This window comes from Grampus griseus, assembly GCF_964374135.1.
Source record: "Grampus griseus genome assembly, chromosome: 11".
NCBI lineage: Eukaryota > Metazoa > Chordata > Mammalia > Artiodactyla > Delphinidae > Grampus > Grampus griseus.
In genome coordinates, this window is record NC_139005.1 from 82960628 (window position 1) to 82973382 (window position 12755).

Below are 12755 nucleotides of genomic sequence, written 5' to 3' on the forward strand. Positions count from 1 at the left end.
TTTGAAGTTAGCATTTTGGTCATTGTTGTCTGTGCTTGGTCACTGTACGTTCCAAAAAAAGCAAGCTATAGAATAAGCAAAAGCATTTATTTTAATTTAAAATAGTAGGCTCTAAATGCTTTGTTTTCCCCTAGAGTAAAAAAATGGTACAATACACCGTAATAGAATCTTAAAAACACATCTTTCTTTTGATCTAAGAGATTTTTCTAAGCAAAGAAGAGTTGTTTATTTCATACAACCCTACTTAACACCAGGGGATCTGTGCCCTTTTCCCCATTTAAAGTCATTACAAGACTTTTTAAAGTCTTTCAGACAAGTTTTCTCAACAGAAGGGAAAATGTACTCAATAAATGGTACAATAAACCTGAAGTGTTTATGATGAAATGACACAGTATTCGTTTATGTGTTTCGGGTTTGCATGATCAGCCAGAAAGGATCTCGGGAGCCAAGATGCTACCAAACTCAGGCCTGACCCAAATCACGTCTCTGGCATAGCATCCTGGCCAAATCCACCAGAGTTCCTGCCAAGACAGCTAGTCACAGTGATGGAGAGCTGTTGCAGACTACAGAGCAGTCACAGATTTAGACTTTGCTGATGGCCTCCATTCAAACTGATGAAAACCTTTCCCCAAATCTAGAAACTGAGAAACGTTTCTGCAAGCCTGTCATCTTTTTAGCAACATCCTTCACTCTTCCTGATGTTACAGAGAAAGTCTCCGTTAGGGAAGTGTAGTAGAAGGGGGAGTGAAGTACCGTACCATTATTGTTTTCTCCCTCGCCTCCCTCCCTTTTGTTCTTTTGGCCTTTTGTTCTAGGAGCTAAATACATCCTGACCTACAGGGAGACCCACAGCGTCCTGGGACAGCATCTTAAAGTTTCTGCTCTGCTTCCTTTCCAGATCAGAGCTGGGAAGATGTGATGATAGCCAGGAACCTGGGTAGTAGTTGTAGGGCTCATAAAGGGAAGGAGTGAATGATCCAGGTAGTTGCAGTACTTTGGAGAAAAGCAAGGGAAAACTTGAGTTCTTGTCCAAACTCTAGTAGTTACAGTACTTTGGGGAAAAGCAAGGGAAAACTTGAGTTCTCGTCCAAACTCTGGTGGCTGCCTCTTTTTCTGTTTTGTTTGGTTGGTGATCTTGCCTTATGGCTGTTAAGAATATTGGCTATCACCCCATGTTCTCAGTTACCTTCAAAATAATAATGTGTGCCATTCCTATGTAATACCCATGTTAATCAGGAAACCTGTTTACACATTACTGGCTGAGATATTTTACATAAGAGAAATCTGGCTAATCTATAAAGACGTGAAGACCGTATGTCCATGTGCAAACCAAACCAACAAGAGTGTGGCCAAACTTGTCGGCGTGGTCCCTGCAGCTCGCTGCTGGGTCAGGGCCTCATTGCAGCTGTGGGCTGGTTGCTTAACTCAAATACTCATTGACCAGTTTTGCCAAGTCATGGGCAATTTGTTATGCTTTTTATAAACATTGCGTAAATGCAACTATAGAGCATTTTTACAAAATATTGTTTCCCCAGTCATGAGTTATCCTCTCTAACTGTATTGTATGCTAGGTAATGTTATTTTTCTACATATGATGTCTCCTCATATTAAGGGTACTTACTGTAAAGTTCCCATGAAGAAGAAAAAGTCTATTTTGAAACTGCAAAGAACAAAAAATATCAGAAGCTGTCATTGCTATTAGCTTTCCTATAATTTTGTTCTAATTTTGTTTAAATTTCATTCTATTAAAGAAAAACATTATATCACAGGATTTACCAAAAATTCTTTTGGGGAACTAAACATACAACATTAAAAATTTTTTAAGCATTACACTATTAACTCACTTTAAAAGAAGGCTTAATGAATGTTTTCATCTAGATTAATATAGAAATAGGAAAAAACCCTACTAGTTCCAAGAAACATTGGAATAAGGCAATACATCCTTAACCCACTCACTTTTATTTTTATTTTTTAAAAATTTTATTGGAGTATAGTTGATTTACAATGTTGTGTTAGTTTCAGGTGTACAGCAAAGTGATTCAGTTATACATATACATATATTCATTCTTTTTCAGATTCTTTTCTCATATAGGTTATCACAGAATATTGAGTAGAATTCCCTGTGCTATACAGTAGGTCCTTGCTGGTTATCTATCTTACATATAGTAGCGTGTGTATGTTAATCCTGATCTCCTGATGTTTCCCCTTTGGTAACCATAGGTTTGGTTTTGATACCTGTTAAGTCTGTTTCTGTTTTGTAAATAAGTTCATTTGTATCACTTTTTAAAAATTAGATTCCACATGTGAGTGATACCATATGTTACTTGTCTTTCTCTGTCTGACTTACTTCACTTAGTATGATCATCTCTAGGTCCATCCGTGTTGCTGCAAATGGCATTATTTCATTCTTTTTTATGGCTGAGTAATATTCCATTGTATATGTGTACCACATCTTCTGTATCCATTCACTTGTCAATGGACATTTAGGTTGCTTCCATGTCTTGGCTATGGCAGATAGTGCTGCAATGAACATTGGGGTGCACGTATCCTTTCAAACCACGGTTTTCTCCAGATATGCGCTCAGGAGTGGGATTGCTGGATCATACGGTAGTTCTATTTTTAGTTTTCAAAGGAACCTCCATACTGTTCTCCATAGTGGTTGGACCAATTTACATTCCTACCAACAGTGTAGGAGGGTTCCCAGGGTTCCCTTTTCTCCACACCTTCTCTAGCATTTGTTGTTTATAGACTTTTTGATGATGGCCATTCAGGTATCTGGTGATACCTCCTTGTAGTTTGGATTTGCATTTCTCTGATAATTAGCGATGTTGAGCATCGTTTCATGTGCTTTTTGGACATCTGTCTTCTTTGGAGAAATGTCTATTTAGATCTTCTGCCCATTTTTTTATTGGGTTGTTTGTTGATATTGAGATGCATAAGCTGTTTGTATATTTTGGAGATTAATCCCTTGTTTGTCACTTCATTTGCAAATATTTTCTCCCATTCTGTACATTGTCTTTCATTTTGTTTATGGTTTCCTTTACTGTGCAGAAGCTTTTAAGTTTAATTAGGTCCCATTTGTTTATTTTTGTTTTTAATTTTATTACTCCAGGAGGTGGGTCAAAGATGATATTACTGCCATGTATGTCAAAGAGTATTCTGCCTATGTTTTCCTCTAAGAATTTTATGGTGTCTGCCCTTACATTTAGGTCTTTGATCCATTTTGAGTTTTATTTTTGTGTATGGTGTTAGAGAATGTTCTAATTCCATTCTTGTACATGAAGCTGTCCGGTTTTCCCAGCACCACTTATTGAAGAGGCTGTCTTTTCTCCATTGTATTTTCTTGCCTCCTTTGTCATAGATTAGTTGACCATAGGTGCATGGGTTTATTTCTGGGCTTTCTATGCTGTTCCATTGATCTATATTTCCGTTTTTGTGCCAATACCATACTGCTTAACCACTCATTTTTAACTTGATTTCTGAAACATTCTATTCATCTCAACAAATGAGTTCGTGAATGTCTGACATGTGCATGGCACTGTGATGGATTCAGCTAGGAACTCAGTGAGAAATAAGCCACTTCCTGCCTTCAAGAAATTGATAATATACCACACTACTCCTCACAGGGAAGCACATACACAGAGCAGGCTGCAGGCGTAAGAGAACACCGTAAGGATTCAGAAATCGGCTAATGTGGTTTATGTATTTGTTATTATCAATGCATGTATCACACTAGGCTGGAATACAGGACATGCCACATGATTTTATTTTTCTAAATCAAATTAACTATGACTCTGAGCTCCCCACTAGCCAGAGAGATTGAGAAATTCTCTCTGCCCTCCTTCTGGGTCCCATCTCAGGCCCTGGGTCAACTGGAATCTTTCTTGGTGCCTAGAAAATGGAGAGAAGGAAAGGCCTCTGGTCTTCAGGCTATACTGGTGACTGCAGGATGCCTATGGTCCAACCCAGTAGACTGGGTCCAACCCAGTCAATGCCTATGGTCCAACCCAACAAGTGACTCTGAAACTTCCTTGACAAGTGTGGACCTGCGCTCTTTCAACCTCCAAGGCCACAGCTTGGCTATTTACCTACTACCTTTTTTTTGGTCACGCCACACAGCTTGTGGGACCTCAGTTCCCCAACCAGGGATAGAACCCGGGCCCCATGGAGTGAAAGCACCAAGTCCTAACCACTGGACCACCAGAGAATTCCCTTTATCTGCTACATTTAAACATGTTCTTTGTGGGGAGACTGGACAGTTCTACCACTTAGTATTAGCCTTGGACCTGGGCAAGAGGGACCTCTATATTTTCAAGAGCCTCACTCTGGCCCTCCTCTAGCCATATCTCCCTCCACAAAGTAGGGAGGCCATGGAACCAAGGGGACGTGCATACTTAGAACTCTTATGAACCGCCCCCCCTTCTTGCATACTGCACCCAAGTCCACTTTTAAAGACTTTGTGGGCCTTTTCCTGGAGTTCAAACCCCCAAGGAAGAACCAAGTGGCCAGAATATATACCCCGAGGCCCAATGGGTGGCCTAGAGGCACCTGTTTGTCAGGGAGTTGGGGTGTGGAGGATGTGACTGAGCTTGTGCATGAGGCAGGGCATCTGCCTGTGTGCACCTGCCACCCCTCATGGTGCAGGAGGGAGCAGGGTGGAAAGCACAGGGAGACCTGAGCCTCGGTGGGCCACAATATCTTGGCAAGTATCTCTGAAGACTTTGATAATTCTACATTCAAATCTAGCCTTCCAGGTCATTATGAGGGTATCCCCCCAAAAAACTGGAGGATACAACTATTTTATGAACCATTGGTTAGCTTGATTTATAACTTGTAAACATTTATGTACGTGAGCTATAAAAATGAGGGGGTCAGCCAGCCCCCAACTACCTCTGTTCCCTTTCCTGGTCCCCTCCTCACTCCCCTTTACCAAGATCTCTCTCACCTCTCCACTATCACCACTTCTCCCCTGACTCCGGGCCTAACCCTCCATCTCCTTCCTCATTTCAGTTCCTTTGAATGGAATTCTAGAAATGCAAATTTGGCCTTCTTTTCCTAGGAGTAGGAGTAGCATAAGGAATAAGACAACCAGACAGTCTCCTCACCAACTCTCCCTGTAATATTACTTGATTCTAAATTGAACTCTATCTTTATTTGCTTATTTTAGCTGGGTCATTAATTACCATCCTTGTACCAAAGATTTAGCTGATTGCTACGTGTAGGTATTTATGTAATCCTTTGTAATTAAATTTTGATAGAATGGACGAGAGAAACAAACACACTAATGGAATGACCAATTCTCCTGATTCTAAGGGCTGTCATCACCCTCTTAAACTCACCTGATGATCTCTCTCTGTCCCCAGATGCACTGGCTGGAGTAGCCTCTGGCCTAGATAAATATTTTTCTTCTATCTGGAGTTGATTACTAGGGACAAAACACCAGGGAGGTGACAGGGCAGTTAAACACTCCCAGTGGGGGTCACTCGGAGTGTGGCTTGGGGGTACTGGCAGACTCACATCTTTAAAGGCAAAAACCTTGCACTCAAGTGCATAATTGACCATAACTTCTTCTTCTCCCAAGGGATAGCTTTAGAGAGAATGTCTCTCTTTTTCATAGATAAGCACTTACACAGCTATCCACAGGCAAGGGATTTCATCCTTCCAGCCTTCTTCTCTCACCTTCATCCTAGTCTTGGAGACCAAGAAAATACATTAAAGATATTATACACTAATTTAAAAACATTGGCTTGGGCTTCCCTGGTTGTGCAGTGGTTGAGAGTCCGCCTGCCGATGCAGGGGACGCGGGTTCGTGCCCCGGTCCGGGAAGATCCCACATGCCACGGAGAGGCTGGGCCCGTGAGCCATGGCCGCTGAGCCTGCGCGTCCGGAGCCTGTGCTCCGCAACGGGAGGGGCCCGCGTACCACAAAAAAAAAAAAAAAAAAGTAAAACATTGGCTTAAAATTTTTTTAAGTTAATTAAAAAAAAGAAGAAAGAAAGAAAAAATAACTAGGCGTTACCAGCAACACTGGCAAAGAAAGGAGCCACTATTCAGACTTTGTAATGCATCCGTCTTGAGCAATTGGAATGAGGAATAATTGGAAGGGAGCCACGTTTCAAAATAAACCAAAGCTGATTTGAAGTCATGTGGTCATTTGGAAGATTCCAAGCACTAGAGAGCCAAATGATGTATCCCCTGCGAGCTATGGGATAAAGCGCCATTGGACTGGTCACCCCAGCCTCATTCCTGAGTGTCCAAGGGGGCTCACTGTAAACTCAGTTCTCATTCCTGCCCTGGGCAGTACCACTGAGCTAGAGGCAGGTAGGGTAATAGTGGAGGTTGCCAAGAAGGGACAGAGCCTCTATATGTGGGGTTATTTTTATGTGCTTCTTCATAGCTCCTAGCTAAGGCTCAAGAAACGTTATCTAGCAGTAGAAGCGGGAGTTCATCGGTGAGACAAATTGTTTCCTGGGTCTTTCCATGACTGTCGGGTCTTCATAGTGCCCAGCATGGACTTTGACCCAAAGTCTGCCTTTAGTAACTCCACTCCCTGAAGAAGTTAAGCAACAGTGATGGACAGAGAGGGAGGGCGTGGCAAGAAAGGGCTCAGTGAAGGCTAAGACCAAGGTCAACATCAAGTAGGAGGGAGGAAAGGAGGACAGACCAACACATTATTATTTGTACAGAGGGAAGGGCAGTCAAGAGCAGCGAGACAGAAATGAAGCCAGAAACAACCTCACCAGACAAGGAACTAAAGAAAGGAAACGGCAATGAGAAGATCAACACTAGAAAGAAAAGAGCTCTTGCTTCTGTGCTTCGCGGGCATTACCTCCGTCACAGGCTCTTCACCCTGTCTGCCTCGACAGCCCTCCTCTCTGCAGAAGAAAGAACAACTTTGGACAGGATGTGAGAGCCCAGCGTGAAGTCACTGCCACCACCCCTCACATGCTACTCATTAAAGATTATCCACATGCTACCTTCTTCTCCATGACACATGAGTTTATTTAATAGAAAAGTAATTTTTTCCTTCCCAGATCTTCAAAGGGATGTTGTTCCAAGCATACTGTCAGGGAGCTAAAGGTATCCCAGTCTGGGAAGCACAGCAGAATGTTAGAAAAGACTCATCAACTATGAACAACAAACACCCTCACTGAGGACCAACAAGTAGATCTCAATTCCTATATATATATATATATATATATATATATATATATATATATATATATATATATATATATATATATAAATAAAACAGAAAATTTAATATCTATCTATATATCCCTTCTTTGCCCTGGAAAGGACAGGTTGAACCAAAATTAAGTGAGCCAGCCTGGTCTTTCTTATCCTTTAATTGTCCTCAGCCCTGTGGCTCCTCGTTCTGCCCCATCCCCCTTCCGCCTGGGGCCTGCTCAGAGCTGTGCCTCCACCCAAGCCTCCTAAGACTGAATATGCTTCAGTCCCTCATCAGTCAAAATGTGGTCGCTTCCCAGCGGCATCAGCATCACCTGGGAGCTTGTTAGGAATGAAAACGCTTCCCTCCGCTCTCTCTCCAGATCCGCTAACTCAGAACCTGAATTATCACAGAATCTCCAGGTGATTCCTGTGCTCGACCATGTTGGGAGCGCAGCTTCAGCCCTCTTTCTCGCAAGGTCCTTGCATGGCTATTTATTTGGAGCCATTCTCTCTCAGGTGTCTCAGAGGAAAGACATTCTGATAAAAGCATCACTCCTAAGGTGGTGTTATTTTTTTTAATATAAATGTATTTATTTACTTTTGGCTGCGTTGGGTCTTCGTTGCTGCACGCGGGCTTTCTCTAGCTGCCATGAGTGGGGCTACTCTTCGTTGTGGTGCGTGGACTTCTCATTGCGGTGGCGTCTCTTGTTGCGGAGCGCGGGCTGTAGAGCTTAGGCTCAGTAGTTGTGGCGCACGGGCTTAGTTGCTCTACGGCATGTGGGATCTTCCCGGACCAGGGCTCAAACCCGTCCCCTGCATTGGCAGGCAGATTCTTAACCACTGTGCCACCAGGGAAGCCCTCCTAAGGTGTTTTTGATAATGACCTAACCTAACATGGAAGTCTGACCTACTCTGCTTATCCTAAAAGCCCCAACTCCAAAATAGGAATAACTCATCGTGGGGCTTTACGCACCTCAGATTGCTGAAGAAGGAATTTTTGAGGAAGGAGATTCCCTCTAGTGCTCCTCAGATCATACCATGGAAAACATTTTAAAGCAGTAGGATGTGAACTCAGAAAAGGATAATAAATAAAAGACAGTTAAAGGATATAAATAGGGCAGAATGCTAAGAACCATGTCTCTGAGGGAAATCAATTTCCAACCCTAAATCACTTTTGCAATTTCAGATAAAAAGCACAGTTACAACATCTGAGGGATTCTGTTGTGAAATTTGCTTTTCTGACCTTGTTCCAGAAATTAAGCATTTCTAGAGAAGAGAGCAAAGGTTTTTGTCAGTCTGTTATTGAAAACTGTATTCTGCTCGTGTATTTTGTAAGGTTCCATGGTTCTATAAAATTTAGACTTTAGAGTCACAAAGTACAAAACTATAAAAACAAAATAAACCAAAGCAAGTAAATGAGAAAAGGCAAGTATATACCACAGAACTATACTAATCTTCCTAAATACTCCAGCCTGTGGGTCCAAAGCTCTAAACCCTTACACAGATAGCGTGACTCCCTGAATGATAAAATTCTGCTAGACTGCAAATCTAGCCAGGTGATTTCTTGATTGCAATCCATGCCTTTTTCCAAACCAATGAAATTCAGGGGCTTTTTGAAGTAGTTATTTTACACCTAGACTAATGTGGCTATATGAGACTATAACATTTTGTGGGAAGTTGGTCTAGATGTTGAAGATGCTGAGGAAGAAGATTTGAAATGTGAGTGCAAGTTACACAAAAAGAACCAGTAGTAAAACCAAGATAAGCCATCAACTAAAAACTTGTGGATGCCTCTTGTACTGTGGATACGTAAGACATTGGGAAAGGCTGGGGGATGAGTACACGGGATCTCTGTGTACAATTTTTGCAACTTTCTGTGAATCTACTGTTTCAAAACAAAGAGTTTTTAAAAGTATGGATGTCTGCTGGGTGCCAAGAACTCAAGAACACACTCAGTGCAGGGATGTGGTCCTGATACTCTGAGGCTGGACAAGAAGCAGATCAGTACATAAATAAGTGCCCCAAGACAGACTGGATCACAAGGTACAAAGTACTCTGTGTGGAAGCAGGAGAGGTCAACTGGAAGAATATGAGAGGCCATCTCAGAGAAGGAGGAATTTAAGCTGAGCCTTGACTGATAAGCAGTGTTTTAGGGGTGATGAAGGATGGAAGGTACTCCCCAAGCCCAGGGAGCAAAGTTGGGGGGGGGCATGAGGAAGCGCTTGGTATGTTCGGGAACAGCTAATGGACCCATGAAGCTGGAGCATCAGAGTTAGGGAGGGAAGTGAGGGAAGAGACACTTGGGAGATAAGACTGGAAAAGAAGAGTGGACCTTAGAATGCCAAGCTAGGGAGGTTGGACTTTACCAAAGTCCTCTGAGCAAGGGAATGTATCATTAGTTTTAGTAAATTTAGTAAGATGATATATAGAAAAAGGACTGCTTAATATTGACAAAAATACTCACCTAAGTCTGCTATTTAATATATGTAACTTATTAGGTGACATTTAGCCATAGATAGGAGTGCAGGCTCTGGACTCTGACTACATTGGCTGGAATCTTGGCTGTATCTCTATTCTAGCAATCATGGGCAAGTTATTGAACCTCACTGTGTTCCAATTTCCTCATCTGCAAAATGGGGACTAATAATGGTACCAGCTTTCTAGGATTTTTGTGAGGATTAAATGAAATAACTCCTGATGCTCAGAACAGTTCCTGGCATAGGATAGTAACGCCTAAATGTAAGCTGCCATGTTTGTTCAGGAAAAGGAAAAATTATATATATATCAATCAGTATGTAATAAACCATGATAATTATATATATATCAATCAGTATGTAATAAACCATGATAATCAAAGGAAGCCATGATGCAAGAGGCAAAATAATAGGAAATCTCTAATCTACTTTTCTTTGACATTAGACAGATACGCCTTGAATTAATTTGAAATTTCCAAAAATTCACCAACCGCTCCCCCCCGCCCCCCAAAAAACAAAAACCAGGGGAAAGGTGAAAAGCAGCTTAGAAGCATGAGTGTTAAAGAAGATGTGCTTTTTAAATTTTTATTACCTTTACTACTTTTTAACTATTCCATATTTGCAAAAGAAAAGGATTACATATACATATAGCATAAATAATAATAAAATGAATACCATGTTCCTATTACCTCGTTTAAAAACTGTGGTTGAGACAGCTAGATGACACTCCAGTATCCATTCCCCCACTTTTCAATAGAAATGTCTTAGCTGGAATAACGGTTGGCCTGCTAAAGACTTCATTTCCAGCCTCTTTTGCAGCTAAATGTAACCATGTGACCAAGTTCTGGCCAATGGGATGAGAGCAGGGTGATGTGTGCATCTTTAGGCCATGCCCTTAAAAGGAGAGGAACACAGGGTCTCCCCTCTTTTCCCCCTTCCAATTGATTGGAAGTTGTGGCCAGCCATTTCTGACCACAAGGACAAGGGCAACACACTAAGTTGTCAGACTAATAAAATGGAAGAAATCTGTGTCCCTGTCACCTTGGAGCTGCCATACCAGCCCTGGATTGTCTACCCAATTAGGTGAGAAAAAAATTAACAGCTATCCTGTTTCAGCCTCTGTAGTTTTGTATCCTAACTCATACAATTACCAATACTTTTGAAGCCATCTGTGTGCCCTTCCACAATCCCATCTTACTTCCTCTCTACCAGGAGTAACGACTCTCTGGAATTGTATTCATCATTTTTTCCTTTTCTTCATAGCTTTGCCACATATGTACGTATTCCTAAACACAAAATCTTGCCTATCTTTGAACTGTATATGAATGAAATCATACTGTGCATTTTTTCTGTAAGCTTTTTTGCCACTCAGTATTATGCTTGTGCAATTTATCTATGTTAATAAGCATAGCTTATTAAACTTGCTAAATACTATTAAATTATGTGAAAATACCACAGTTTTATCCATTCAGAATTGGTAGACATTTAGGTTATTTACAGCTTTTGGTTACTGTGCAAAGATGCTATGAATGGTCTTATATGTGTTTCCTAGGACACATGAAAGAATTTCTCTGGGATACACTCCTGGATCAGAATTGTGATGTTACAGAGTATGTGCATGTTAACTTTACCAGATAATGCCAGACTGTTTGACCAAATGATTGTACCCATCTATTCTCCCTTGATTACACTTGAACTTAGGTAGGCTGGTGATTAAGTTCTGGCCAGTGGGAGGTATGTACAGCTGTTGTTTGGGACTTCTGAAAAAGCATTCTACTTTGCTGGCTGAGTTGAGTGGCATCCAGCTTTTTTCCTACCCTCTTCCACTTTCCTGCTGCTTGTAATACGAATAGGATGGCTGGCACTACAGTAGCCTGTTCAGAACCAAGAGATGACCTTGTAGGTGGAAGTCAGAGTGAGGATGTTGGAGCAGAAAGACAGAAGAGCTTGGGTTCCTGATGACCATGGACCCACCATCCCAGTCCTGGGCTGTCAATTCTAAATTTACGTGTGAGAGATATAAACTTCTATTTGCTTATGTCACCACGTTTGGGGGGTTTTGTTATAGATATCGGAACATAAATCTAGTTTATTGTTTTTCTATTTCTTGTGGATTTTTAGGAATTCTTTATATGATCTGGGTACTGTTCAATATGGATTTTATTTGAGGGAAATACCTTTTTCCCATTTATGGGAAAAAGGTATTTTGCCCTTTCATTCCTTCTGATGTTTTTCATGTATATTAGAAATTATCTGTAATATAGTTAAATTTATTTACCTGGAAAAGGACTTTTCCTTGGCTTACTCATGGCACTAAGTTAAAAGATAGGTATTTCCAAGTTTACTGTACAAAAACCCAACATAGTTAAAAGTGGGTCTCTGTCGTTCTGATTTCTTTCCGGCATTTGTCAGCATCGTTTTTCACATTAAAGATTAGGAGATGTATATTCAATGCATGGTTTGGTCTGCAGATACCCTCATATTGCTCTAAGGAAGGGACTGCTAATCTTTTTTACAGTAAAACGCCAGACAGTCAGTATTGTAGGACTTGCGAGCCATATGCTCTCGTCACACCGCTGAACTTTGCCCTTGGAGCACGAAAGCAGTCATAAACAATATGTAAGGAGTAGATATGGCTTTATTCTTGGCACAGAAATATGAATTTCATGTAATTTTGCATCACAGAAAAAAATCTTTTTTTTCAGTCATTTAAAAGTCTAGGGACTTCCCTGGTGGCACAGTGGTTAAAAATCCGCCTGCCAATGCAGGGGACACAGGTTCGATCCCTGGTCAGGGAAGATCCTACATACCGGGTAGCAATTAAGCCTGGGCTCCAGAACTACCGAGCCTGCGCTGTAGAGCACAGGTGTCACAACTCCTGAGCCCACGTGCCACAACTACCAAAGCCCATGCACCTAGAGCCCATGCTCTGCAGCAAGAGAAGCCACAGCAGTGAGAAGCCCGCGCACTGCAACGAAGAGCAGGCCCCGCTCGCTGCAACTAGAGGAAAGCCCACACACAGCAAAGAAGACCCAATGGCAGCCAAAAAGGAAGTCTAAAAAGCTGTACTTAGCTTATGGGCTGTATGGAAGCAGGTGGTGGGCTGGGT